This window comes from Dendrobates tinctorius, unplaced genomic scaffold, assembly GCF_039654945.1.
Source record: "Dendrobates tinctorius isolate UK_male_01 unplaced genomic scaffold, ASM3965494v1 ptg000116l, whole genome shotgun sequence".
Classification (NCBI taxonomy): domain Eukaryota; kingdom Metazoa; phylum Chordata; class Amphibia; order Anura; family Dendrobatidae; genus Dendrobates; species Dendrobates tinctorius.
The window spans coordinates 23,216,980-23,243,689 of NW_027361784.1; the positions used below are offsets into that span (position 1 = coordinate 23,216,980).

The 26,710-nt window shown below is 42.6% G+C and overlaps 1 long non-coding RNA gene across 2 annotated transcripts in view; it reads left to right on the forward strand.

Moving 5' to 3' along the window:
• Nucleotides 1–26,710, forward strand: part of LOC141101277 (uncharacterized) — a 132,315-nt gene that overhangs the window by 75,548 nt on the left and 30,057 nt on the right. For both annotated transcript variants that reach the window (XR_012234925.1, XR_012234926.1), the window contains exon 2: nt 16,835–16,862. This is a non-coding gene — a long non-coding RNA (uncharacterized lncRNA). The remainder of the gene's footprint in view (nt 1–16,834; nt 16,863–26,710) is intronic.

Consider the following 26,710-nt stretch of genomic DNA (forward strand, 5'->3'; position numbering starts at 1 on the left):
CCCGACCTATCAGAGGCCACCACCAGGTATTTCAGGCCGCCCTCCCTTAGTGGAGGCGCCTGATTATTGAGTTGCCTCTCGGTTGTCTAGGCCGCGCTCCCTGCTGCTAGTCCCTTGCAAGCTGCGCACTAGTTTACTCCTTGTGTCTTGTGCCTCCTGCTAGTCCCTGTGTCTTCCGCCTGTGTCCCCAGTGTTCCTCTGACTCTCCGGTCCGTGCCTCCTGCTAACCCCTGTGTCTCCTTCCCTTTTCAGTTCGCCTCTTCCTGGACCCCCGCCATCCTCCGTCCTTCTCCTTCTTCCTCAGCCTCTGGACCCTGGTCATCCTGGTTCCTCTCCGGACCTTCCTCTGTTCCTCATCATCTGTTCACCCTCCTGAGCCGACCCCTGGTCCTGGCTGCCGTGGCGCTAGAACTTCCCGAGTCTATTCCCTAACGGTCCCTGTATAGGGGTCGGTCCACTTGGTGCGCTCGCTCGGGGAGGGCTCGGCGCCACGGCCCAGTGGGTCCACTCTCGTCACCTGCGTCCACAGCGTAACAAACGTCACTGGTTTTGTGATGTAGCAGCGATATCGCTGTGTGTGATACTTACCTCCAACCGGCTCCCCGCTGGTTATCGCTGATCAAGCGAGAACGTCCTGGACTGTTTCTCGTCATCAGCTTCCTGCTGGGCTTCCTGCTGTGGAGACGAGCGATGTGTGGACGCGGGCGGGAGGACGTCAGGATTGCCTCGTCTGACAGGTAAGTAGCGACCCCGACCCCTGCGATGTCGCTAGTGAGATCTGCCTGTGTGGCAGCTCACTAGTGACCACTTAGCGATGCACCAGCGATCCTGACCGCCTCATATCGCTGGTGCATCGCTAAGTGTGACAGTACCTTAAGAGTTGCCCTCACTTCAACTTGGAAACCAAGGAATCCGGTTACCACTGGTGAAAACAGAAGAAATACATCGGCATGTGATTTCCCATAATCTCCAAGGACTTCCGGAGTGTTCTTGTATTTATACCCTTCATGAATATAGACGTTCTGTAGGTAAATGTAGACATATTGGTACATGACAACAAAAATCAAAAGTCAAAGCTTCATATTAAGTAAAACAAAAAAACACTATCCGAGTCTACCCAGCTTAGGGTAGGTTCACACGATCGTATAAAAAGTCATTCAGAGTTTTATCCAGAAAAATTTGATGATTTTTTTCTCACATTTTTTTTTTTTTACAGCAGCAGCTATTAACGACTTACAGGACCTTTTAAAATTTCCTGTTACAGAATTGCAATGTATTCGTAAGAAACAGATGCCGTACTGTGGCATCCAGTCTTTTTTTTTGCGCACCCATAGACTTGAGTGGGTGAGTCTCATCTGATTTAAGGAAGAAACTAGTGCAGGCTGCAAATTTTTTCCATGCAGGTTGGGTCAGTGAGAACAATCGCTCATCTGCACTTCCCCATCGAATAAAACTAGACTGAGTGCCGCCATTTTTTTACAGACAGAACTTGGACCAAAAATACGGTCTTGTGCATGAGCCCTAACTGAGATTTTGCGGGCCTGAATACATTAACCCCCTTTTTTTCTAAAACATAGGCATAGAAAAGTTTAGGAGGAAAGGTTCGTCATGAGTACTTTTATAAAAAAGAGATGGAGCTGCAGATTCACACTTATGGATCCCCGGACCAGCAAGCAGCCTGCCTGATGCGATTTCCTGAAATAGATATGTTGGTTGGTGATGTGAGGGCTTGGGATTTTTTTTATTACCAATCACATGAGCTGGCATCAAGGAGATCATGGATGGCTATTATTAAGGTAGTATGGACCCTTCAGAGATATGGTCACTGTGGTGGGGTTTAGATGATGATATTGTGGCAAGAAGGAGTTGATGTGTATAGTGTTGTTACATGAATGTCGTATGCTTACTAAAGAGTTTTGAATTTTATCCTTATGGATAGTTTGTGTCTTGGTTCTGCTGGAGGCTCTGCCTCAAGTCCGATCTGGGGGATTTGGGAGGTCTGTCCACTAGGTGAACTATTACAAAACATGGGATATTGTTTGCATCGCACACGGTAGTGTACAGTTAACAGCTTCGGATTATCCCACTAGCTGGAAAGGGTAGATCAGTTATTAAGCATCCTGCTTTAGTCAGTGGAGTTTAGGAGAGAGTCAAGTTCAGAGTCAAGTGTGTGAGTGGAGTTCAAAGGAAGTGCTAGATAGTGACAGCGTTCTGCAGGTTCCAAGAAAGCAGATGCAGCAGAAGTGAAAGTCCCGTCAGTGCTGGTCTCCAAGCAGTATGAGGACACATCTTATGCTTCGTGAGGACTCCAGGGCAGTTTTTGGCCTAGGGCCCGGAAGGGGTATTGAGTGCCACATCTCTGTTTCCTCTGTCAGGAAGATGTTGGCCGGGTCTCAGTGAAAGGGAAGGATGGTGGGCCTCGGGGAAGCTGCTATGTCAGATAGAAGGTTCCTGATCCCATTAGAAGCTGTTGAGGCTGGGGCAGGCTGGGCAGAATGGAGTAAGGCTGGTTTCACATTTGCGTTTTTTAGCGCTGGAAAAAAACGCTAACCTGCGCATGCGTTTTTTCCCCTATATTTAACATGGGTGCGCATACCTGCGCGCTTGTAAGCGCATGTATGCGATTTTCATGCGCTGCGTTTTTTTGGGGTGTGCGATTGGATTTTCCAGACGCATCATGTTGCATTTTTTGGCCCTGCAAAAAAGCGCATGCGCACATATGCGCACGTTTTGCGCTAAAAATGGCCATTATAGCCTATGGATGCGCATATGTGCGCACTGGCATGCTCATGTAAGCGTTTTTTTGCATATGCGTTTTTTTTTTTTAACCATGGAATTTAGGGGTTTGAGTTAGAGTTAGGGTTAGTTAAGGGGGTTTAGGGTTAGGGTTAGGGTCAGGGTCAGGGTTAGGGTTGGGTTTTGGGTCAGGGTTAGGGTTTAGTATGGTTTGGTTAAGGGTTAGGGTCAGGGTTAGGGTCAGGATTAGGGTTAAGTATGGTTTTGTTAAGGGTTAGGGTCAGGGTTAGGGTTAGGGTTAGGGTCAGGGTTAGGGTTAGGGTCAGGGTTAGGGTTAGGGTCAGGGTTAGGGTTAAGTATGGTTTTGTTAAGGATTAGGGTCAGGGTTAGGGTCAGGATTAGGGTTAAGTATGGTTTGGTTAAGGGTTAGGGTCAGGGTTAGGGTTAGGGTTAGGGTCAGGGTTAGGGTTAGGGTTAGGGTCAGGGTTAGGGTTAGGGTCAGGGTTAGGGTTAAGTATGGTTTTGTTAAGGATTAGGGTCAGGGTTAGGGTCAGGATTAGGGTTAAGTATGGTTTGGTTAAGGGTTAGGGTCAGGGTTAGGGTTAGGGTTAGGGTCAGGGTTAGGGTTAGGGTCAGGGTTAGGGTTAGGGTCAGGGTTAGGGTTAAGTATGGTTTTGTTAAGGATTAGGGTCAGGGTTAGGGTCAGGATTAGGGTTAAGTATGGTTTGGTTAAGGGTTAGGGTCAGGGTTAGGGTTAGGGTTAGGGTCAGGGTTAGGGTCAGGATTAGGGTTAGGGTTAGGGTTAGGGTCAGGGTTAGGGTTAAGTATGGTTTTGTTAAGGGTTAGGGTCAGGGTTAGGGTTAGGGTCAGGGTTAGGGTTAGGGTTAGGGTCAGGGTTAGGGTCAGGGTTAGGGTTAGGGTTAGGGTCAGGGTTAGGGTTAGGGTTAGTTAGGGTTTAGGGTTTGGGTTAGGGTTAAGTATGATTTGGTTAAGGGTTAGGGTCAGGGTTAGGGTTAGGGTTAGGGTCAGGGTTAGGGTTAGTAAAGTCATGGTTTGGGTAGTGTGAGGGGCCACCTAAAAATGTTGGAAAAAAACGCAAACGCGGTAAAAACGCGCTAAAAACGCATACAAACGCATAAAAACGCTGCGTTTTTTTCATGCATGCTCATAAAAATGCTTGAAAAAAACGCAGCAGTTGTATGCTTATGTATGCGTTTTTTCAATGCGTTTTTTTGCGGGAAAAACGCGCTGCAAAAAAAAGCAAGTGTGAAACTAGCCTAAAGGACATTTTTTTCAGCAGCAGCTATTAACGACTTACAGGACCTTTTACAATTTACTGTGTTACAGAATTGCAATGTATTCGTAAGGAACAGATGCTATACTGTGGCATCCAATCTTTTTTTCCACACCCATAGACTTGAGTGTGTGAGTTTCATCCAATTTAAGGAAGAAACTAGTGCAAGCTGCAAATTTTTCCTTGACGGACACTGGACAAAGGAAACATCATCCAGAGGGGATTCTGTCTCGCTCTGTGTGCCACTACCACATATATTCGAATAGCACAGTAAAGCTATATATTTTTAACTGGACCTAAGGTCTCCTGTATTGTCTGTAGCTGTAACCGGTCCCATGAACGGGAGAAATAACAAGGACTCCTGAACATTTGAGTAAATAAAGCCTCCCACAGCACATCACACTCAACTCTGATTCCTGTTTAGAGCAGGGGTTTCAGGTCAAAGAGAACTCACATCCGTTCCACAGCAACCGGCCCTGTAGCCCCCTTCAACTGTAGGTGTCCTTGGTGGTTTTTGGGAAACTATCAGATAGTACCTTGGTCAAATTTGTCACCCGACCAAGTCAGTGTCTTGCAACTGGAGATTTAGTTATTTTTTGGTCTTGTGAGTAGCAGATCCATCCAAGAACTCCTAAATTTGTCAGTGCTTCTCAAAGTTTCATGTTATTTATTTTAAATATGCAAATACTATGAAAATAAGAATATATATTTTTATTTAATATATAGGATGCTGAGGACATAATTTTACAATGTCACACATTTGGTGTAGTATTTACAGAGAAGAATCGATTAAGTGGTGGTAGTAATATACAAAGCCGGGAACTTGTACAATATCCTAGACATGTACGCTCTGTAAACCAGGTAGGTTCTTCCTATCTCTGATCCATTCTCCCTGAAGACGTGTCTTTGTCATCCTTATGAACTCACCATATCTGACACCAGATTATGGAATCGACCACCTTGGATTCTCTATAACATTACCAAGAGCCCGATTCATCATTCGCAAAGTTTTTAAGTCCCTTTTCTTTTATCTTGAGGTATTCATTCTTAAGATTTAAGCGTCAAGTTCATCAGAATGGCGCTCGTGGTTCATGAATTTTGTACAAAATGTAAAATATTCTGTTTTGTATTGTACGTTTTTTTGTGCCTTTTTAGAGCAATAGTCCCACATTCCATTCCAATAGTCGCAAAATGTGCACAAAAATTTCAGACACACATGCAATAACTTCAGTTCCTCTAGACTACATATTCATAAAAATGTTAAGGGTTTTTAAAAATTTGCAGTTGACGTACTGCCTGCAACCATCTGAAAACCAAAAAACATGTCCACATTGGCAGATATAAAAAACAAGCAGATTAGGCAAAATTTAAATTCATGTTTGCATGGAATTTCCCAGTAAATTTATTATGTTCTGCACTCTCTCCATAATAAACATAATATGTAAAAAGGAAAATTAGACTCACCCTCTGCTCACCTTTCTGGCCCCTCCACTTCTCACCGCCACCGAGCAGGTATTTGCCGCGTCTCCTGATCCCCCGACACTCAAGTTGGAATTGTCAGGCCTTTTACATTGGACTTACACAGGACTTCCAGCTGTTGTGGCACCTGGAAGGGTTCTGCACTAGTTCGCGAGATGTCAGCGACGACACAACGTGCACCATGATCTTCCTGTTCACATGCGCAGGCGCATGACCAAAGGAAGTCCGGTGCAGTGTGAGAAGCCTGAGATCTTCATTGTGAGTGGTGGAGAATCAGAAGGTGCGGAGCGGATTGAGTGGGGGGCAGTGACCTACATAGGAAAGTGCAGGGGTGAATATAAGGATTTTTTTTAACCTCTTGATGGCTCACTATGGTTCAGATAAATGGTGGCCAGAGGCCACCATTTTGCTGTATCCACACCAATATGAATTACAAAGGAAACATATATAAAATAGTTATAAAGGGAGCAAATTAAAAGGAAAATTTGGCACAAATAAAATACAGGCTAAAGACACCAAAAACTAGACAAAGAAATGAACAAATACAATAACATTTCAGACGTTAAGTCTAGAGCACCATAGATTTTTATGAGTGCTGTGTTACAATGCATACAACTCGGAGGTTGTGCATACGTAGTTGTAATATGGTATTGTGCATAGGGCGTACAATTTTATAACTTAAGCTGCATTTTCTTTTATGTGGTACCGTTATGTACCTCTATTCCAATGTACCATTATACAATGTACAAGAAATCATTCCATATGGTGTTTAAATATCACATTTTCAGGTGCCCTACATGGTCCAAATAACAATCTCATATATTTGTGTCCTGGGTATCTGGGTCGCCCTCCCAGGGCTGTGGGGTACTCGGTACCGGGCCGGTATCAGTGGGACGTGTCACAGCAGCAGTGACCCGGACCGTGGCCCTGGGCGCCCAAGCAATGGCGGGGGATGTGAAATGGTGAATGGTGGAATGTAATTAGATGAATAGTTCGTGACGCCACCTGTGGTGTTCGGCAAGGGAGGTGTTAAGCCGACTCTGCAGACAGATCCTCTGGGACAGATAGTGGGGTGCAGCAATGGTGTTATAGCCCTCCACAGGCAGGGCTGATGTCCCAGGGCAGTGTAGATGTGGAGACACTTAGATGGTAAAGTGTCCGGCGCAGGGGATGTAGCCGTGCCAGGCGGACGGATGCAGGAAGGAATGGAGGACACCAGGGCATGTAGTTCCAAAGCTTTACTCACAGTCTGTAGTGCCCACTTTTGTGCTGTGTCCTCCAGGTCAGGGACTCAGTCAACCTCCAGGCAAGATGGAAACTCCCTTCCACGCTCCGCCAACTTATATGCCTTTTCTGAACGTCTCCTCTATAGCGCCTTTAAGTGTGAAGATCTCCTAGTACTGCGTTACACTGGAGTTCCTCCTGACAGATGTTCCAAAGAACTCTACTTGTACGGCAGACAGCTGTAGCCTGCTTCAGGGACTCTCTACTCCTGAGTCCCGGCTCTCTATCCAAATTGCTGTTGTGCCCCCAAGCCTTAGATGGGAGTAGTGCATTTACAGCCCACTACTCCACCGGTGTCTGCTGCAGAACCATTAGTGTCCATACAACCTCGGGGACCGGGCCCCGGCCTTGCGCTTAGAACTTCTAGGCAGGGTTCTTCCTCTAACCCACATCCTCTGTGTTCCCTTTTACTCCTACGTTCTGTACTTGTCTTTCCCTTCTATGGAAGCTCAGGCTTCGGTTCAATGTTCTTCTCCTTCTTTCCTTTCCCGTGCCAGCTGGCTCAGATCACTGAGGCAGCTGCAGCACTCCTTCCTCCATCCCTTCTTCCAGGGATCCCCACTCCTCTCCGAGTGGCTCTCTCACTGACCTTCCTCAGACTGACTGACTTCAATTCTGAAACCATCCCGCTCTTTTACATGTATTCTAAACTCCACCCACCTCCCAGCACGTTTAGTGTTCCAAGCAGGGAACCACCAAAGGTGCTCTGCTACTCTTTAAGCAAGGAGCCGCAATGTGGTTATGCTGAACTACTCTATTGTGTGGGGTGCGATTGTTGGAGCGTGGTAAGGAGCCCCCAACTTACCTGGATGGTGGGGCACCGCACCTTAGGAGAAGGTGCAGTACCTCTGTGGCGACTGAGCCTCGGGGCGCCACATATCCCCGGGCTCCGCTTCCTTCTCCCTGGTTGGCTGCCATTAGTTGTGCTCCACATTGGGTTTTGCAAGTTGCCTGGAGTAAATCAATGACATTATCTCCCTTGGCCCTTTAAGACACACACCCCTGTGACTTGGGAGTGAGACTGTAGACTTCCCTGTCTGGTGTGCGTCATCTTCTGTGCATATTGTTTTTTAACTTGCTTGTATCCCTGCTGGGTTCCTCTTCATTCATCCTGCTGCTCCTGAGATTCGCTTTCCGCGTGCCTCCCTGCTTCACTGTATTAACGACTAGGGTCCATGTGCCCACTCAGACGTGTAGCTTAGAGCACTGGCGGACACAGACAGAAAACGGCCCCTGTGTAAGATCAAAATATGGGCCATTTGCAGCCCAAGAGCTCCTAAAAATACAGAATTGCACCTGCTTTGAAGGTAGAAATGGGCCTCCTTACCTCTTGGGTCCAATGATATGTCCGCCCCTGGCCTAGAGAATCCAGCTCACCAGGTGAGCCTAACAATTTGCCTATATCAACTTGTGCCATCATTGCTATACACTGCAAAAATAATATTAATAATAATTACTTTTATACTTTAAATTTTCCTACCACAGCTAGTGTGTATTCTAGATCCACTGTTTATAGCAACGTATTAAAAACAATTTATCATCCACCATCTCTGACAACATCCTAACAAAAAAAATGATTAATAGTCTATTTTTGTGCAGACACCCAACAAAATTGGCTTCACCGGTGGTCAGACAACCATGTTTTCATAATTTTTGCAATGTTCATATCCTCTGCTTTTCATTTTCGTCTTCATTATGATACATGTGATGTTATCAATAATAGACAGCAGATTTTACAAAGCAATTGCTTCGTTTTTGTATAAAGGTCACCGTTCTGCGTGGAGATTATTACATAACAGAAATTAAGTCGATGGGTGTAAAACCTTATAAGTAATAGGAAAATGAGGTCTCAAGTTTCACATAAATCTACTCATAAAATATTAATTACTTGAAAAAAAAAAAGCTAAAGATTTTTTTTTAACAATATTCCCCCACCACAGATATTTTGGGACACCACCCATCCCCAATAGATTACTTGTCGAATCACTGGGCGTATGAGCCAGAAGTTAAGACATGAATGAGTAAGAGATCTAAGTGGATAGAAATCTTACATAAACAAGAATATTCTCAAATGGAAAATCATTGCCACCAGCTATAGCCTGAACAATACATATGTGACTCGGCTAAAAAATATGAATTAATCAAGTTTTTAATGGATAAGAATATTCATAATGACTCCCAAATGAGAACTAATCAGCTACTGTCCAAAAACAGACAAAAGCTGCAGAGAATGGTATTACAAACTGAGAAAACATACTAAACACAATTCTAGAAATAATACAACAAAAACAACAAAAATAAATTGAAGATAATACTTGAATCACTGTGTATGACTATACTTGTGGAGGACTCCTACAGTTCAAAGCTGTATATGTCTACTGTAATTATCACAAAGAATGAAAAGTTGGGCTTTACACTGCATGGTAAAGTAAAGTGCATCCTCGGGGGCGGTCTTTAGCTCTTGGGGCAGGGCTTAAGTTTATTATAAGGAGGAGGAGTCACATTATGTGTATGTTTCTTGCTGGTGGCTCAATATACTTAGCAGTGGTTTTCAAATATACAAAAAATTGTGGCACAGCTTTTTTTTTTTTTTTCAATTTCATTTCACAAAAATGTTCTTTAACTTTTCCAATGCCGAAAGAGATCACAGCAACCTACATCACATTTCCATTAACTCGGTAAATTATTTTTCCTGCAATATGGACAATAGTTGTGGCAACTCTCGATAGTGAATGTCATCCTCTAGACTGTAGGAGGAAGGAGGGATCTGGGTGGAAGTAGAGGTAGCAATAAAATATATTTAAAGAGACCCTACACCCCCAATAGTAAATGTTACTATATACTTTCAATGTATGGTCACCAAACCTAATGCACTCCATTCTTTTGTCGCTGTCTCCATCTGTCATCGGTGCCCCATTTTCTATGTCATGGGAAGCACTGTGAAAGTCTGAACCACTCCTCCGCTACCCGTTCTCTGTTCCACCCAAGATCTGCCAGAAAAAGGCATCCCAAAAAATGACCATGGTGCGCAGCAATGTCAAAACAATTTTGCTGTGCACGTGTTCTGTCCTATGTCACTTCTTTTAACTGATTCAAGGTTCGGAAACCCTAAAGCGGTTGTACTTGACAATATCGAGTGAAAGACACCAGTGGCAGGAACGCCGCGAGAATGATGACAAAACCAGCAAAATGACCACCAGCTTTCCCTGAAATGCCTTCTAATGGGAAAACTTGGGAAAATGTGCCCATAGCCATAGACAGTTTTGAAAAAAAATCTGCTCCATTGTTTTTGGCCGATTAAATAGAATGTCAAAATGTAGCACAATTTAATGGGAGAGCCTGGCAAAGTTGGCAACCATCTTTTATAATCTTATCTTGCTTTTTAAAATGATTAATAAAATCATGTTTCTATTACAAAAAGTCTAACACGAATCGTGATATTTGGTATTTTTTGTTATGTGTTGGTGCTAGAGAAGACATAATATAGTGGGCAGTTCGTGTGATTAAGTTTGCAACAAGTGCTGATAAAACTTAAATTAAAATTATATTTAGGTATGCACACTTAAAAATTAATACTTAGAAATTATTAAAAAAAAAATAATTGGACAGAGTACTGTTTTCTGTGATACCAGTGCCAGAATATCCCAAGTAAAGTTGACAAGATCTGCTTTTCACAAGCTAGTGTTATTGAATCCCAGTCAATGGTACTAAGGCTGGCCATATATAATATCTTGTCCACAGTAATTTATTTCCCAAATATATTGTGATAAATTAGGGCAAAAGAACTGCTCCTGCAGAAGAGAGTATAGCTGTTTATTTGTGGCTGTGAAAGGTTATCTGTCAAAAAGGGGCCATAAGTAGCCAAACCAGAGGAACCTGTAAGCTAAGTTTGAAGAGGAGTACCACAACAGAGACAGCTAGGTTACTGGTGCCTTTGCATAGGGAGCTGTGATGTAGTAACTGTGAAGGGTAGAAAAGTGTGCATAGTTTGCATTGTCATTGCTGCCAAGAAAGGTGACCATGACTGATGTAGTGACCAGACATGTGAATTGTGTGCCGATTTGCTGTGGGAGTGACACAGACATTGTTGCAGTATGAAGGAAGTGTTGCTGAAAGAGATTGCCAGCATATGACTGCAAGTGTCAACATATTATTGAATGTGTAAGCAAAGGTAATGAATGTAAACCCACCTTTATTGATTTCACAAAACTTGTTGTTTCATGTAAGACCATGTAGCCATTAATGTTGCTGCTACCCTGTAGGTAAAGATATTGAACCATCATCTTCATCTGCTTACGCCCTCAATCTCTCCATCATCAATAAGTGGGAAACGTTCTACTATCTCGTAAAGCCACTACATCATATTCTATTTAAAAGTACATATCATCCTTCAACTCTTTTTAAAGGTGCTTGACCCCATAGTACATATCAACCAAAACCAGACCTTTACCAATCTTACCTGAAAAGTAACGTGACCCTAAATACTGCCTAGAATGTGTCTAGGTTTGTTTGGTTAGTGATATTTTTCACTTCTCCAAAATGATATTTCACTTTTTTTCTTACAAAGACTTTAACTCAAGAAAATACATTAGATGATTCCTTCAAGACTGAAGCTTAATATCCATTGCGGGAAACATGCTTGAGCGGGTTGGAGGGATTTATATATAGGAGTATGTGATAGAGAATAACATTATCATTGATAGCCGGCTTGGTTTTATGACACACACCATGAAAGATGATTACAAGCTGACTTGCATAACCTGAGTGTTTCATCATTCACTTGGAAGATCATGTTCAAGGTCTTCAAACGCAAAGTTATTCCACTGGTTAGTAATACTGGGCGGCATATGTTCTAGTGGGAGTAAAACTAGGAGAGTCACTTGTAGAGAAGGATCTGAATGTACCTGCAGAACATGAAGTCAGTACGGCCTCATATAAAATATCCAGTTCAGTTCTGAATTGTAAAAGTGATCTGGATTATGTTGGCGCTATAGAAATAAAAATTTTAATATATTTATTACTATAGTTCTGGATATCGGTTCACGAAAATTTGGAACTAGAAAACGTACAAAGAATGGCTACAAAACTGATAAATGGCATGGAAGATCTTAGATATGAAAGAAGATGAAACAAACTAAATTTTTGTAGTCTGGAGAAGAGATGTCTAAGGGGAGACATGATTAACTTGTTCAAGTATATAAATGGTCCATACAAAAATGGTCAAAATCTGTTTCATGTGAAACCCCTTCAAAAGACATAGGGGCACTCCCTCTGCCTGGAGAAAAAAAAGTTTTATCTCCAAAGTAGACAAGGCTTCTTAACCATAAAAAATATTAATCTGTGGAACCAGCCCCTCAGCGGGAATCAACAGTAGGTTGAAAAAGGGTTTAGATGGTTTTCTATAAAAAAAAAATAACATAAATACATAATGTGTGAAATTCTTGTCCTGTATGTTAGTTCAGTTGGACAACACCAAGGATCAGGAAGGGAAATGTTCTCTTTTAGGCCATACTGGAGCTTGCATTCTAGATGTTCCTCTTCTCCATTCTCTTTATACTTTGTTATTCCCCTTTTGAACTTGATGGAGATGCGTCTTTTTTCAACAGTACTATGTCACTATGTAACTATGTATGATGTTCTCTAATCCATCTACCATACAACATTCAGATTATTTGCATTTTTCCATTGCAAAATTCTTGAAAAGTCTTAGTCTGCCAAGCTCATCACAGGATGATGGTCTCACAGGGTTTGAGGCGGAGACCCTTCAGAATAAATTATTGACCAACCTTTGAGCCTTCTGAGAAAGTGGTAACTAATGTGAATACGCTAAGTTTAGATTACACGCCCACACTTTACCTTTAATTGCCCCAGATCTATGACATATTTTAAAAAAACAAAACAAAAGTCATCAAATGACTATATAATTACCAGCTGTGATCCCTGCCTGGCATGAATCTTGAGAGTTCCTTGAACTCGATAGGGGCAGTCTTTATAAATGGAGGAAAATGAGATTTTAAAAAGGAGATTATTAGTCTGTGGTGTGGAACTGAGGTGAAGACTTCTGGCAGACATCACTGAAGAATACGAGGTCTTCACAGAAGTATAACAAAAGCCACCACATTAGTGCCACATCAATTCCCTTCCTATTGAAACAACATGAAAGATTTTTCAGTTCCGTGGAGATTAGACAAACATTTTTTTTTGGTTTCCAGCCACCACAATAGCTGTTATTTTCGGACAAATTATTTTATTTCAAGAGATGAATGCTGGTAAAGGGAGGACACTGATTTGAAGAGATTGGGTCTCTTTGAGGAAAATGAGTGATATGCCCATGGTGGTTTGCGTTCAGCGATTTTGCTTTTAGGCGTATTTGTTTTTCCATTCCCAATCTAAACGTCTATTTTTTGTCAGGAGAACACTAAAATCAGTGTGAGATCAACTTCTGCGGCCACATGGGCTGACAGTAAGTTTTCGCAAACAAAGGTGATGATGAAGTAATAGTAATGTGATAGATTGTGCAAAGTCATGAAAACATGTCTTAGGTATAAGGTAACAAGTGTACACTGGCGCTTCCTGGTCTGTACGCTATGGATAATAGGGGATTACCTGCTGCTGGTATATACTGGGTCTGTGCTCACCCAGAAATGCAAAGAAAATAAATAAATAAATGGAAGAAATACATGCGCAAGTGGAGTTGTCCAAAATATGAATCGGACCACAGTCCTGCCTTACTGGTAGAGATGTAGCGAGCACATCGGGATAAACTGTGTGCGGTGGTGGATGTGCCACAGCGGTTTGATTTGGAGATGTAACGCTGAAGAAAAGTCGCCCCAATAGGCGATGTGGTCGGGTAATCTCCAACGCTAACAACCGCTGGAAATGGAGATGAATGGCGGCGCGCTCCGGCCGAGAGGCGCCGCCAATATGCAGCAGCTGTGGCGTGGAGGGGAGGGGGGGAGGCGGGGAGGCGAGGCTGGGTGACATCACCGGGGAAGGAAGGGAGCGTGTGCAGGCCAAACTAGAAGCCAACGCGTTTCCAAGGTCTACGGACCTTCTTCGTCAGCGGTTGTTAGCGTTGGAGATTACCCGACCACATTGCCTTTTGGGGCGACTTTTCTTCAGCGTTACATCTCCAAATCACACCGCTGTGGCACATCCACCACCGCACACAGTTTATCCCGATGTGCTCGCTACATCGCTACCAGTAAGGCAGGACTGTGGTCGATTCATATTTTGGACAACTCCACTTGCGCAGGTATTTCTTCCATTTATTTATTTAATGTCTTAGGTATACTTCTAATGTGTATAAAAAATAGAAAAAAGTAAAGCTAATTAAGAAAAAATATCTACTGTCCTTGATTGTTGGACTGGTTCCAAGAACTGTGGATCCAAGTTTTCATACTTGTACCATCTTTCAAATTATTTGCATTTGTATTTCATTACCTGGTCCGGGCATTCCAGGTTAGGTCTTGGGTGCTCCTGGGTGGATTTAGGGGAAAGCTTAGGGTTTGGGCATTCTAGGTTGGGTCATGTGTGCTCCTGGGTGGGTCTAGGGTAAAACTTAGGGTCTGAGCATTCCAGGTTGGGATGTGGATGCTCCTGGGTAGGATTATGGTGGGTCTTAGGGTCTAGGCATTCCAGGTTGGGTCGTGGGTGCTCCTGAGTGGTACAAGGGTGAGGTTTAGGGTCTGGTCATTTCAGGTTGGGTTGTGGATGCTCCTGGGTGGGACTAGGGTAAGGTTTAGGGTCTGGGTATTCAAGGCTGGGTCGTGGGTGATCCTGGGTGGGAGTAGGGTGAGGCTTAGGGTTTGGGCATTCCTGGTTGGGTCATTGGTGCACCTGGGTGGGAAAAGGGTGAGGCCTAGGGTCTAGGCATTTCAAGATGGGTCATGGGTGCACCTGGGTGGAACTAGGATGAGACTTAGGGTTTTGGAATTCCAGGTTGGGTTGTAGGTGCTCCTGGGTGGGACTAGGCTGGGGCGTAGGGTCTGGGCATTCCAGGTTGGATCGTGGGTGCTCCTGGGTGGGAGTAGGACTGGGCTCAAACATCACAATGTTATCAACAGTATAGTGGTTAAGTATGCCACTGGCAGGATCTAACAGGACAGCAGAACCCCAAGCACTAAGGACATATATTATAAGAAGGGACAAAAATGGGAAACAACAATCAAAGCAATAGCATAATTTAAGGGAGAGCACCCACAAATGCTATAAAGGGAGGAATGGGAGGGTTTATTTCAAGAGTTAGCCATTTTCTATGTTTCTACCTCACTTTAGTGGTTCGAGAAAGTAAAGATTTTAGACAAACAGAAGATTTACCCAGATTGAGGTTTATTGTGCTGATCCAGGACAATAAACAATGCATTTAGGGATTATATTTAGTTGCTCCTAATAATATATTTATGGATGATGATTGTATTCATAAAGAGAAGCTCCATTTTGCATTTTTGGAGCAGAGCAGCAGACTTTAATGTATGGAGATACTGTCTTGTTGATTGCATGAATGGCCATAGACAGCTGCACTTCTGTAAATATTACGATTTGTGAACTCGTTTTGTGTCATGTCTTCTTGCCAATAAGTTTTGGTTTTCAGAAAAGGAGACCAGATGTAACATGCAGCTGCATGGAGGAGAATGGGAGTTAAAAAAATATAGTCTTGCTTCTGTTCTCCGAAATGTCAACTAATGTGACTCAAATGTTAGGAAGGGATTTCAGCTCTTACACCTGCATCCTACACCCCTCCATTGGACATGAGTGACCCAAAACACAGAAAATACATTCATTATAGGTCTCGTAAAAAGGCACAAAGTCATTGTACATAAAAGCAATTGAGAGTATTTCCCAATGGATACTTCGGACGTATGCCACTCTGTTGGCGTACAGTTGTTTATGATGGCCATAAGCTTCCATATTAAAAAAAAAAAATCTAGTCTTTGTTAAATGCTTTCTTATTGAAGAGTGCTGTCGCCCGTACTATACTGTACACTATACTATACAGTAATTAAAAAATATACTGGTTGAACATTGGCCAGAGGGACACACTTTGTCCTCTGTCGAATGAATGGTGGCCATGTTCTACAGGTGTGTAGCCAGAGGGAGGGTCAACCAGGTTATGTGCCACAGATGCTGAGTTCCAAGGAGGCGGTACCAAGCTACCTAGCCTTGTTGGTCATGATATTTAGATAGAGGACTATGGCAGCAAACCAATCTTTTGACCAGGGTCAAAGAAAACCTAGCTACCGGTTTATATTTTTGTGCACACGGCTAATTATACCTAGATGAATCAGAGTTTGCTGTAAATCAGCAAATTATCTAAAAAGACTGGTTTGGAGGTTCATCAACAAAAATTAGGATTTTGGAAGAACATTAGAGACAATGCCTATTAGCAGGATGTAATTAATCTATCCGTCACAAGCTATAGATTATAATTTGATAGTCCATAGTCTAGATCAGTGTTCCCCAACTCCAGTCCTCAAGATCCACCATTGGCTCATGTTTTCAGGATTTCCTTAGTATGACCGAGGTGATAATTGCAGTGCCTGCACAGGCCATAATTCCATCACCTGGGCAATACTAATGAAATCCTGAAAACATGATCTATTGGTGGCTCTTGAGGGCTGGAGTTGGGGAACACTGGTCTAGATGGTAAAGGGCTCTGGAAGGACTATGACATCTCTTCATCTGACCTCCTCTATTTTGAACCTCTAAATCTCTTATGCTCCCATGCGGTGCCACTTAACTACCATATATTTTTTATGTGGCCTTTTGGTTTCTGCAGCTCCCCGTCGATATTATGAGCAAGGCATCAAACATGATCAAACATAGTCATTAAACTTAGTTTCTGCTCCATTTGCAACTTATTGGCGGTCGTTCATAAAATAACATGTTCTTGATTTACTTGTTCGTCGCCATATGTCGTGTGCGTTACCTTCGCTCTGGAATTGGGATGTGAATATGAAAAAAGTTTCACCTTTTAATGATTGCTTTGTGTGTTGGTGAATGAGATGTGTTACTTATTGATTTTTTTTTCTTTACTGACAGATGGAAGAACGATGGCCAATGGAATAAGGTATTCATTAGAGCCTGGGGCGATTCCAGCACATTTATAATGGACGGCTCCATAACTGGAAACAGATGGCTAACAGACTTTTTTTGTTGTTGTTTAAAGAGCAAGTAAATCCATTATTAGGATATTACAATATAACTATAAATGGGTCTATATCAGAAGAAGGTTTTTAACCAAGTACACCCTAAAGAGCATTCCCCCCAAAAAAAGTCACCAAAAGACATATTGTAAATCCATCCAGTAGACATGCTGCAAAACATTACATTTCTTAGACACTTCTGGTTCTGGGAAAGTACTCTTCCTCCTGGAGGAGAGCTGATTTGCATGGTAAAGCTGAGTAACAGCCAATATAACCCATTATGAATGGTCTTCCAACTTTCCTATTTCACAGATACAGTATATCTACTTACAGATGACTATTGCTTTGTAGTGATGAGCGAGTATACTCGTTGCTCGGGTATGCTCGAAGATTTAGTTTTTGTCGACGCAGCTGAATGATTTGTGGCTGCTGAATACATGTGGGGGTTGCCTGTTTGTTAGGAAATCCCCACATGTACTCAGGCTGTCTAACAGCCTCAAATAATTCAGCTGCGTCGACAAAAACTAAATCTCTGAGCACGGCAAAATAGTCGGAGGACACCCGAGCATGCTCGGGAAAACCCAAGCAGCAAGTACACTCGCTCATCACTATTGCTTTGTTATTTTTCGATGGGTCCTTCTATAATTTTTCATTTATACAATAATATTATGGCTCAGGACATATTATTTTGGAAGAGTTGCTGGAGAGCAGGTTCCAAAATAGGATTCCACTCCGTGCATCAACAGATACGTAACTCGGCACTCCTTTTTTTGAAATGATGCATGTTTTTGTTGTGCAAACCAATAACTTATATCTCTGTAATGCTTGGGTCCACAATACTGAACCTTCTTCAGGCTAAAAACGGATTGCGTGTGATGTCTGGGCAAGAATGATGCATAGTATACTAGGGTGCCTGCAGCTTTTGACTTGTTATCTCACTAGCGATTGAGTTGCAAACTGCTGTCACCCTTGTTAACCGCACATCTACAGTATCTTGTCCAGATATCACATGCAATCCATTGTTGGCTAAGGAAAGTTCTTTATTGTGGACCAAAACGTTACAGAGCTATACTTTTTTTGGATTGCATAATGAAACTATGCATCATTTTAAAATGGAGTGCTGAGATACTTACCTATTTGGACATAATATATCTTCCATAGAAGTTGATTTTGAGGAAAAAATGAATTGAGAAAAAAATTTGACTTTACTTTGAATGTTGTATTATGGATAGAGTTGAGCGATACCGTCCGATACTTCAAAGTATCGTATCGGATGGTATCGGCCGATCTTTAAAAAAAGTATCGGTATCGCCGATTCCGATACCGGAAGTCCCATTCAAGTCTATGGGACTTCCGGTATCGGAATAAGAAAAACCCTTTCCTGCCCTTGTACAGCCTCTCTGGGGTCTGTACGGGCCTTTCGGGGGGCTGTGCCGGCCTGCCAGGGGGTCTGTGCAGGCTCCGGTGGTCTGTGCCGGCCTGCCGGGGGGCTGTGCCGGCCTGCCGGTGGTCTGTGCAGGCTCCGGTGGGCTGTGCCGGCCTGCCGGGGGGCTGTGCAGGCTCCGGGGGGCTGTGCCGGCCTGCCGGGGGGCTGTGCAGGCTCCGGGGGGCTGTGCCGGCCTGCCGGGGGGCTGTGCCGGCTTCGGGGGTCTGTGCAGGCATCGTCCGATGGGACTACAAGTCCCATCGGGTGATGCCTGCTACCATGACAGTGATTGACACATTAGCCAATGATGGGACAGTAATAGTCCTATCATCCGGCTAATGTGTTGAATGTAAAAAAAAAAAAAAAATTACATGCTACATACATACAACATGCATACTACATACATGCTACATTCATACTACATACTACATACATGCTACATACATGCTACATTCATACTACATAAATACTACATGCAACATACATACTACATATATACTACATACATACTACATATATACTACATGCATGCTACATACATACTGCATGCTACATACATACTACATGCTACATACATACTACATGCTACATACATACCACATATATACTACATATATACTACATACATACTACATACATACTACATGCATGCTACATGCATGCTACATGCTACATACATAACACATATATACTACATGCATGCTACATACATAGTACATGCTACATACATACTACATGCTACATACTACATATATACTACATGCATGCTACATACTACATGCTACATACTACATATATACTACATGCATGCTACATACATACTACATGCTACATACATACTACATATATACTACATGCATGCTACATACATACTACATGCTACATACATACTACATATATACTACATGCATGCTACATACATACTACATGCTACATACATACTACGTATATACTACATGCATGCTACATACATACTACATGCTACATACATACCACATACATACTACATACATGCTACATGCTACATATATACTACATATATACTACATGCATGCTACATACATACTACATGCTACATACATACTACATATATACTACATACATACTACATACATACTACATGCATGCTACATACATACTACATACATACTACATGCTACATACATACCACATACATACTACATACATACTACATGCTACATACATTCATACATATATACTACATGCATGCTACATACATACTACATATATACTACATGCATGCTACATACATACTGCATGCTACATGCATGCTACATACATACTACATACATACTACATGCTACATACATACCACATATATACTACATACATACAATACATTCATACAATACATACATAGACATACAGTACATATAACATAGAGTAACATACTTACCAATACTTGTCACATTGTTCCCCGAAGCCATTGTCTTTTCCGGAATAAATATTAACATAACAAACCACAAAAATACTCACCCACGATCCGAAGCAGTCCACGAGTGTGTCCCACGACGATCTTGGGTAGAGAACTGCAGCATCAGCTGATGCTGCCGTTCTCTACGGGCTGCAGGAATCCAATGACGGAAGGTAGGTATCCTTCCGCACTGTATTCCTCCACCACTTAAAAAAAAAAAAAAGTCCCTAGTCTCACTTTATGCCATTGCTGTGTGGGAAATTCCCACACAGCAATGGCATAAAGTGAGACTAGGGACTTTTTTTTTTTTAAGTGGCGGAGGAATACAGTGCGGAAGGATACCTACCTTCCGTCATTGGATTCCTGCAGCCCGTAGAGAACGGCAGCATCATCTGATGCTGCAGTTCTCTACCCAAGATCGTCGTGGGACACACTCGTGGACTGCTTCGGATCGTGGGTGAGTATTTTTGTGGTTTGTTATGTTAATATTTATTCCGGAAAAGACAATGGCTTCGGGGAACAATGTGACAAGTATTGGTAAGTATGTTACTCTATGTTATATGTACTGTATGTCTATGTATGTATTGTATGAATGTATTGTATGTATGTAGTATATATGTGGTATGTATGTAGCATGTAGTATGTATGTAGTATGTATGTAGCATGCATGTAGCATGCAGTATGTATGTAGCATGCATGTAGTATATATGTAGTATGTATGTAGCATGCATGTAGTATATATGTAGTATGTATGTAGCATGTATGTAGTATGTATGTAGTATGTATGTGGTATGTATGTAGCATGTAGTATGTATGTAGTATGTATGTGGTATGTATGTAGCATGTAGTATGTATGTAGTATGTATGTGGTATGTATGTAGCATGTAGTATGTATGTAGCATGCATGTAGTATGTATGTAGTATGCATGTAGTATGCATGTAGTATGTATGTAGCATGTATGTGGTATGTATGTGGTATGTATGTAGCATGTAGTATGTATGTAGCATGCATGTAGTATATATGTAGTATGTATGTAGCATGTAGTATGTATGTAGTATGTATGTGGTATGTATGTAGCATGTAGTATGTATGTAGCATGTAGTATGTATGTAGCATGCATGTAGTATATATGTAGTATGTAGTATGTATGTAGTATGTATGTAGTATGTATGTGGTATGTATGTAGCATGTAGTATGTATGTAGCATGCATGTAGTATGTATGTAGCATGCATGTAGTATGTATGTAGTATGCATGTAGTATGTATGTAGTATGTATGTAGTATGTATGTAGTATGTATGTGGTATGTATGTAGCATGTAGTATGTATGTAGCATGCATGTAATATATATGTAGTATGTAGTATGTATGTAGTATGTATGTGGTATGTATGTAGCATGTAGTATGTATGTAGCATGTAGTATGTATGTAGCATGCATGTAGTATGTATGTAGCATGCATGTAGTATGTATGTAGCATGCATGTATGTATGTAGCATGTATGTAGTATGTATGTAGCATGCAGCATGTATGTAGTATGTATGTAGTATATATGTAGTATGTATGTAGCATGTAGTATGTATGTAGCATGTAGTATGTATGTAGTATTTTTTTTTTTAACATTTAACACATTAGCCGGATGATGGGACTACTACTGTCCCATCATTGGCTAATGTGTCAATCACTGTCATGGTAGCAGGCATCGCCAGATGGGACTTGTAGTCCCATCGGACGATGCTTGCACAGACCCCCGGACATCAGCACAGCCCCCCGGCAGGCCGGCACAGCCCCCCGGCAGGCCGGTACAGACCCCCACAGGGTGCACAGACCACCGGCAGGCCGGCACAGCCCCCCGGCAGGCCGGTACAGACCCCGGGCAGTCCATACAGCCCCCCGGCAGGCCGGCACAGCCCCCCGGCAGGCCGGTACAGACCCCCACAGGGTGCACAGACCACCGGCAGGCCGGCACAGCCCCCCGGCAGGCCGGTACAGACCCCCACAGGGTGCACAGCCCCCCGGCAGGCCGGTACAGACCCCGGGCAGTCCACACAGCCCCCCGGCAGGCCGGCACAGCCCCCCGGCAGGCCGGCAGAGACCCCCGGAAGGCCCGAAATGACGGCGCATCATGATGCGCACACACCGCGCATCATGATGACGTCAGGCCGTCAATCAACTGAACTTCCGATTCCGATGCCGAATTCCGATATTGAAAAAATATCGGAAGTCGGTATCGGAATTCCGATACAGCAAGTATCGGCCGATACCCGATACTTGCGGTATCGGAATGCTCAACACTAATTATGGATCTATTGTCCTCAATATATAATGGGAGGATTCGGTTTCAAACTGAAGGGTCCAACATTGGCCAACATCTTAAAAGATGGATGGTGAGCAAAGCAGCCTCCAGTTACCATGGCTGTTTTCACTTACAGTTAGCAGACAGAAGTGATGAGGGGACATGTAGGTTACTTGCCTACTGGTGGCTCTTCTAAGGTCCAGTCAAGAATCTCTGCATTGATCTCACCTGACCCCTGTAGGTGAGCATGCTTGCCAGCCCCACCTATCTATGATCTCTTCCAGTCCTGACTGATCTGCTGACTGTTGGAGCAGATGAGTTTTGTTGGCCTTCCTATTACCTAAGTAGGCAGGAACTTTTTCTTGTGGCCAACCAAGATGGCTCGTACACTTAATGCTTGACCACCACAGCTTTATGCCACTACTTTTTCCTGGCTTTGCCACCAGCATGATGATTTCTTCTTGGAGGCAGTGGTGCCATTTTAAATTCACTTGGAAGGGGTTCCTCTTCTGGCTATGGCCATTGAATACATTGAATCATTACAACATATCATTGGATATTGTAAACTCATCTATTGACCAATCATAATATTAAAACAGAAGTTACAATGGTACCTTCAGTGGTACGGGATATATGGGATATATTAGGCAGCAAGTGATCAGTCGATACTAAAAGTTAATGGGATGGAAGCAAAAACAATGAGCAACTGTTATAAGGACCAAATTATGATGGATAGACAACTGGGTCAGAGCATCACCAGATCTTATGTAGTGGTGGTAAGGACCTATTAAGGGAAAACTGATGAACCGATATCAGGGTCATGTGTGCCCAAGGCTACTGGATGTATGTAGAGTGATGGCTAGCCCATCTGGTCTGATCCCACAGAAAAGGTACCACAAAGTGCTGAAAAGGTTTTGGTGGCCTACACAATATTAGGTCTAAATGATATACCCCACTAGGTTATTGAACACATTTATAAGAGGGGCTGTGTGAATGATCGCTAAAATAATCTTTCTCCCCTTCCTGCATTAGCACGCAGATGTACATGATGGTGGTTGCGCAGGGAACGCAAACAACGTTAATGTGAGATCACCTGCTAGAAGACAGTTGTTATTGATGACTGCCCTCCAGCACTACCAACTAGAATAGAGGTAACTTGGATGTCTTCCATTCCATTTAACCCCACCGACCCAGCTATGAGATAGTCCACACTTCCCATCATGTTCTGCTTGATTGCAAATTCTGCACTACTCCAGAACTGATCCTGCCATTTAGAAGGCAATATGGATGTGATCCAGGACCTCCCATTCTGTGGTCTATTTACTGTTTTGGAAGATTTTTGCCAGAATGTGATATCGTTAACTTAAAAATAAAAGTCATGTAAATCTCCGTCTGCTTCCCGCGCTCGCAGTACCCTTCAGGGTATATAAATTGTTGGTGTAATTTTCCGCTTATTAAGAATCCTAAAATCCATTAAAATGCTATTTAATCTCCGATATATGGTTATGATAGGAAGCAGAAAATCAAATGAGCGTAGTTAAACATTTAAGAGATTCGACATGAAATCTGCTAATAGAGGAGGTGAAAAGTTATATAAGGCCAACTTGTTCAAACGGGAATAGTAAAGGTGGAAGTAAAGTCAAAAGCTTTTAAAAGATTTAGGATATTGTGTATATACGCATATTCACATGTCGAGACTCGTAAGGTTACTCTTATTATACAGTTTTTTGGAAATATAATATTCCTTCTTACCCTATGCCATAAATGTACAGTCCTGGGAGCTTCTGATGTACTGTCAGAAACATATATTGATGCTGTGATCAAATGGGAACACTGGTTGTAGCCACCCTACCAGGATTGTAGAAAACTCACATATTGGATATTTAATTCTTGTGAACCCTCAATCAATAACGGCAATGACAAAGGAAGAGGTTTCCCTGATAATGAGCTGCACCCGTTATGATCGATGTGGCTCATGGTTTTTAGGGACAGCAATGGGCCTGGCAGTGACCCCCTGTGAGGATCCTTGTTAGGGCATACTTGAGCATTGCGCTGAGAGTTGCTTTTCATGTTTATGTAATATTCCAAAAAAGTATAATAAAGTAACTTCAAAAGAAAATTTCAGCCTCATTACCATATACGGTATGTTCAAAATTGGATTTCTCAGAAGTTTGGAGTCAAACAGTTAACATACATTATGTTGTATTTTCAAGACCTACCCAACCATGTGTTTGGTTTTGGAAGGTAAAAGTGGTGCCATGGATAAATTAACCACTTGAGTCAGGTTCCGCACAAATTATCAACCTCAGCAACACTACCCCCTGAGATAAATTTAGGATCATACAGGGACTCTCAATTACCTAGTGTCCTTTTATTAGGCCCTCTAGGACCTTTGAGACACCAGCTTGTCTCTTAACTTCTGTATAGGTGATTGCCCCTCCAACCAAAAAATGTCACCTCTTTTGTAGAAATCCAAATTTCCAGTCATGATAAATCTAGTGAAGTCAAATGTAAATGAGATTGGGTGGATACGCCCCCTGCGCACTTTCAGCCTGATTTGCTTGTGACTTCTAAGCTACATTTCTCAAGACTGGCACATCAGATCTCTGCAAAAAAGGGGGCATTTTTTTTTTATTAGGGGACAAGTGATTATAGAGCTGGCACGCCCCCTGTGGAAGCAACACCAGCGAAACGTGCCTTGGGGTTAGCGGTTCAAGGCAAACATTGCTGTCAGCCATGGGTAACTACTAAAACTTGATTTTCATGTTATCTGTAACTCTTGACCTTCATAACTGACTAATGGGCACACGCATATAGTTTTTGGACAGTTATCCCACTGTCCATAAACTTTCCCTCCTTTACTTTGGTTTGGTTTTTGACAAACAGGTTTAGAGCCCTGCAATACTGAGACCACAGTGCAGGGACTCTTCATGTGCTGATTATACAGTTGAACCCATTACCTCCCTATGTTAAAAAAAATGTGAACAGCTTCCCTTTAAGTTTCTAATAACTGCTATTACATCCATAAGGCATCCAATAGGGCAAGCAATATTTTTTTTTGCTTCAGCAACACCATAGAATAAAATATAAGTGCAGAAATCTCCATTACATAAGATTAGCACCTAATGAAGGGCCTATACTGTATAACCTTCAGATGATGGAGGTTGAAGGGACGAGCAAGGCGATGGCATGGAAAAGTGGGACTGGTCATGCACAATTTGACCCATACACCATCGATAAGGTATTTTTAGCCAAACAGTATTGCTAGAAATTTAAAAAAAGTCTAGATATCAAGATGTTAACTAGTGATAAGTGAACGTGCTGGGATAAGGTGTTATCTGAGCATGCTCATGTGCTAACTGAGTGTCTTCGACAAGCTCGAAGAATATGCTTGAGACCCCGCGACTGTATGTCTCGCAGCTGTGGCAGCCATAACAATTGCAGGGATGGATGCCTGTTTGTTAGGCAATCCCTGCATGTGTTGCGCCTGTTGAGACATGCAGCCACGGGGACTCGAACATATTATTCGAGCACGTCGAAGACACTTGGTTAGCACCTGTTACGTGTTACAGAACCACTCAGCACCCAGAATATGTTGTGCAGTATATGTATGTATAATAGGTTCTATGTGAGATGCATGTCCCTAATGTCATCAGCCCACAGGCGGCGCCCCTGGGCAGAGGGGACACGATATTCTCCTTTTGTCCGCCCTCCCCCCACCTTTGTAATTCCCACAGTAAACCTCGGCAGGCTCCGGCCACCTGTGGCTTTTGTAATGCATGTCTGGCCTGCCGCTTTTCTATTGGCCTGCCCTCTGTATCTGTGTGATATATTCTGTGTCCTGTGAGTAAAGTGTTGTCAGACTGGAAATACGTGGAGAAGCAGTGATCTTTTATATGCGCCCATGTAATGAAGGAATTCCAGCCAGCGTCATTCATTCAGACTCCAGCCAATGCAGAGTGGACCTCCGAAAACACGGGGTGGTACTATCAAGAGGTACCCCAGCTTGGTTAGACCCCGTTACAGCACCCAAGCATGATCAGATAACACCTTGTCCCAGCAAGCCCGCTCATCACTAATGTTAACGTCATGCTCGAATTTCATCAATATCTGTGCCCAGATGGAATATTCTAAGAATAATTCTACGCTCTGTTTGAAGCAATAACAGGAATATTTATTAGGGCTATCAAGTAACAACAATCAGACCGTAAAGTGACTGATAATGCATAAAAGGGCAATCGAGGTAAAGCGCGACTGCCGGGTTCCCAGTAGTAATACGCCAGATCTGTGCAGTAAATGGTCTCATTAATAGGTTTGCACACATGTTCTGCTGCATGTTTAGTCTACAGAATCCTAAAAATTCTGCAAAGCCCTAAGCCTGCAATAAATTAGTGGGCAAATAAGGAACTTTTGGTGGAAAATATGGAATATATTGGGTGAGAAAACTGTTTACAATTAAGCGACTTCTTGATATCACCGCTCTATACAACAGAATAATAGATTTTCACGAACTGATATAATGGAGAAGGTGGAGAATTTGTTTTTTTTTCTCTCCACCTCTGAGAAGATCGGATCCCACTGTGATCAGTGTGTGATTAGCATAATCTGATCGATTTC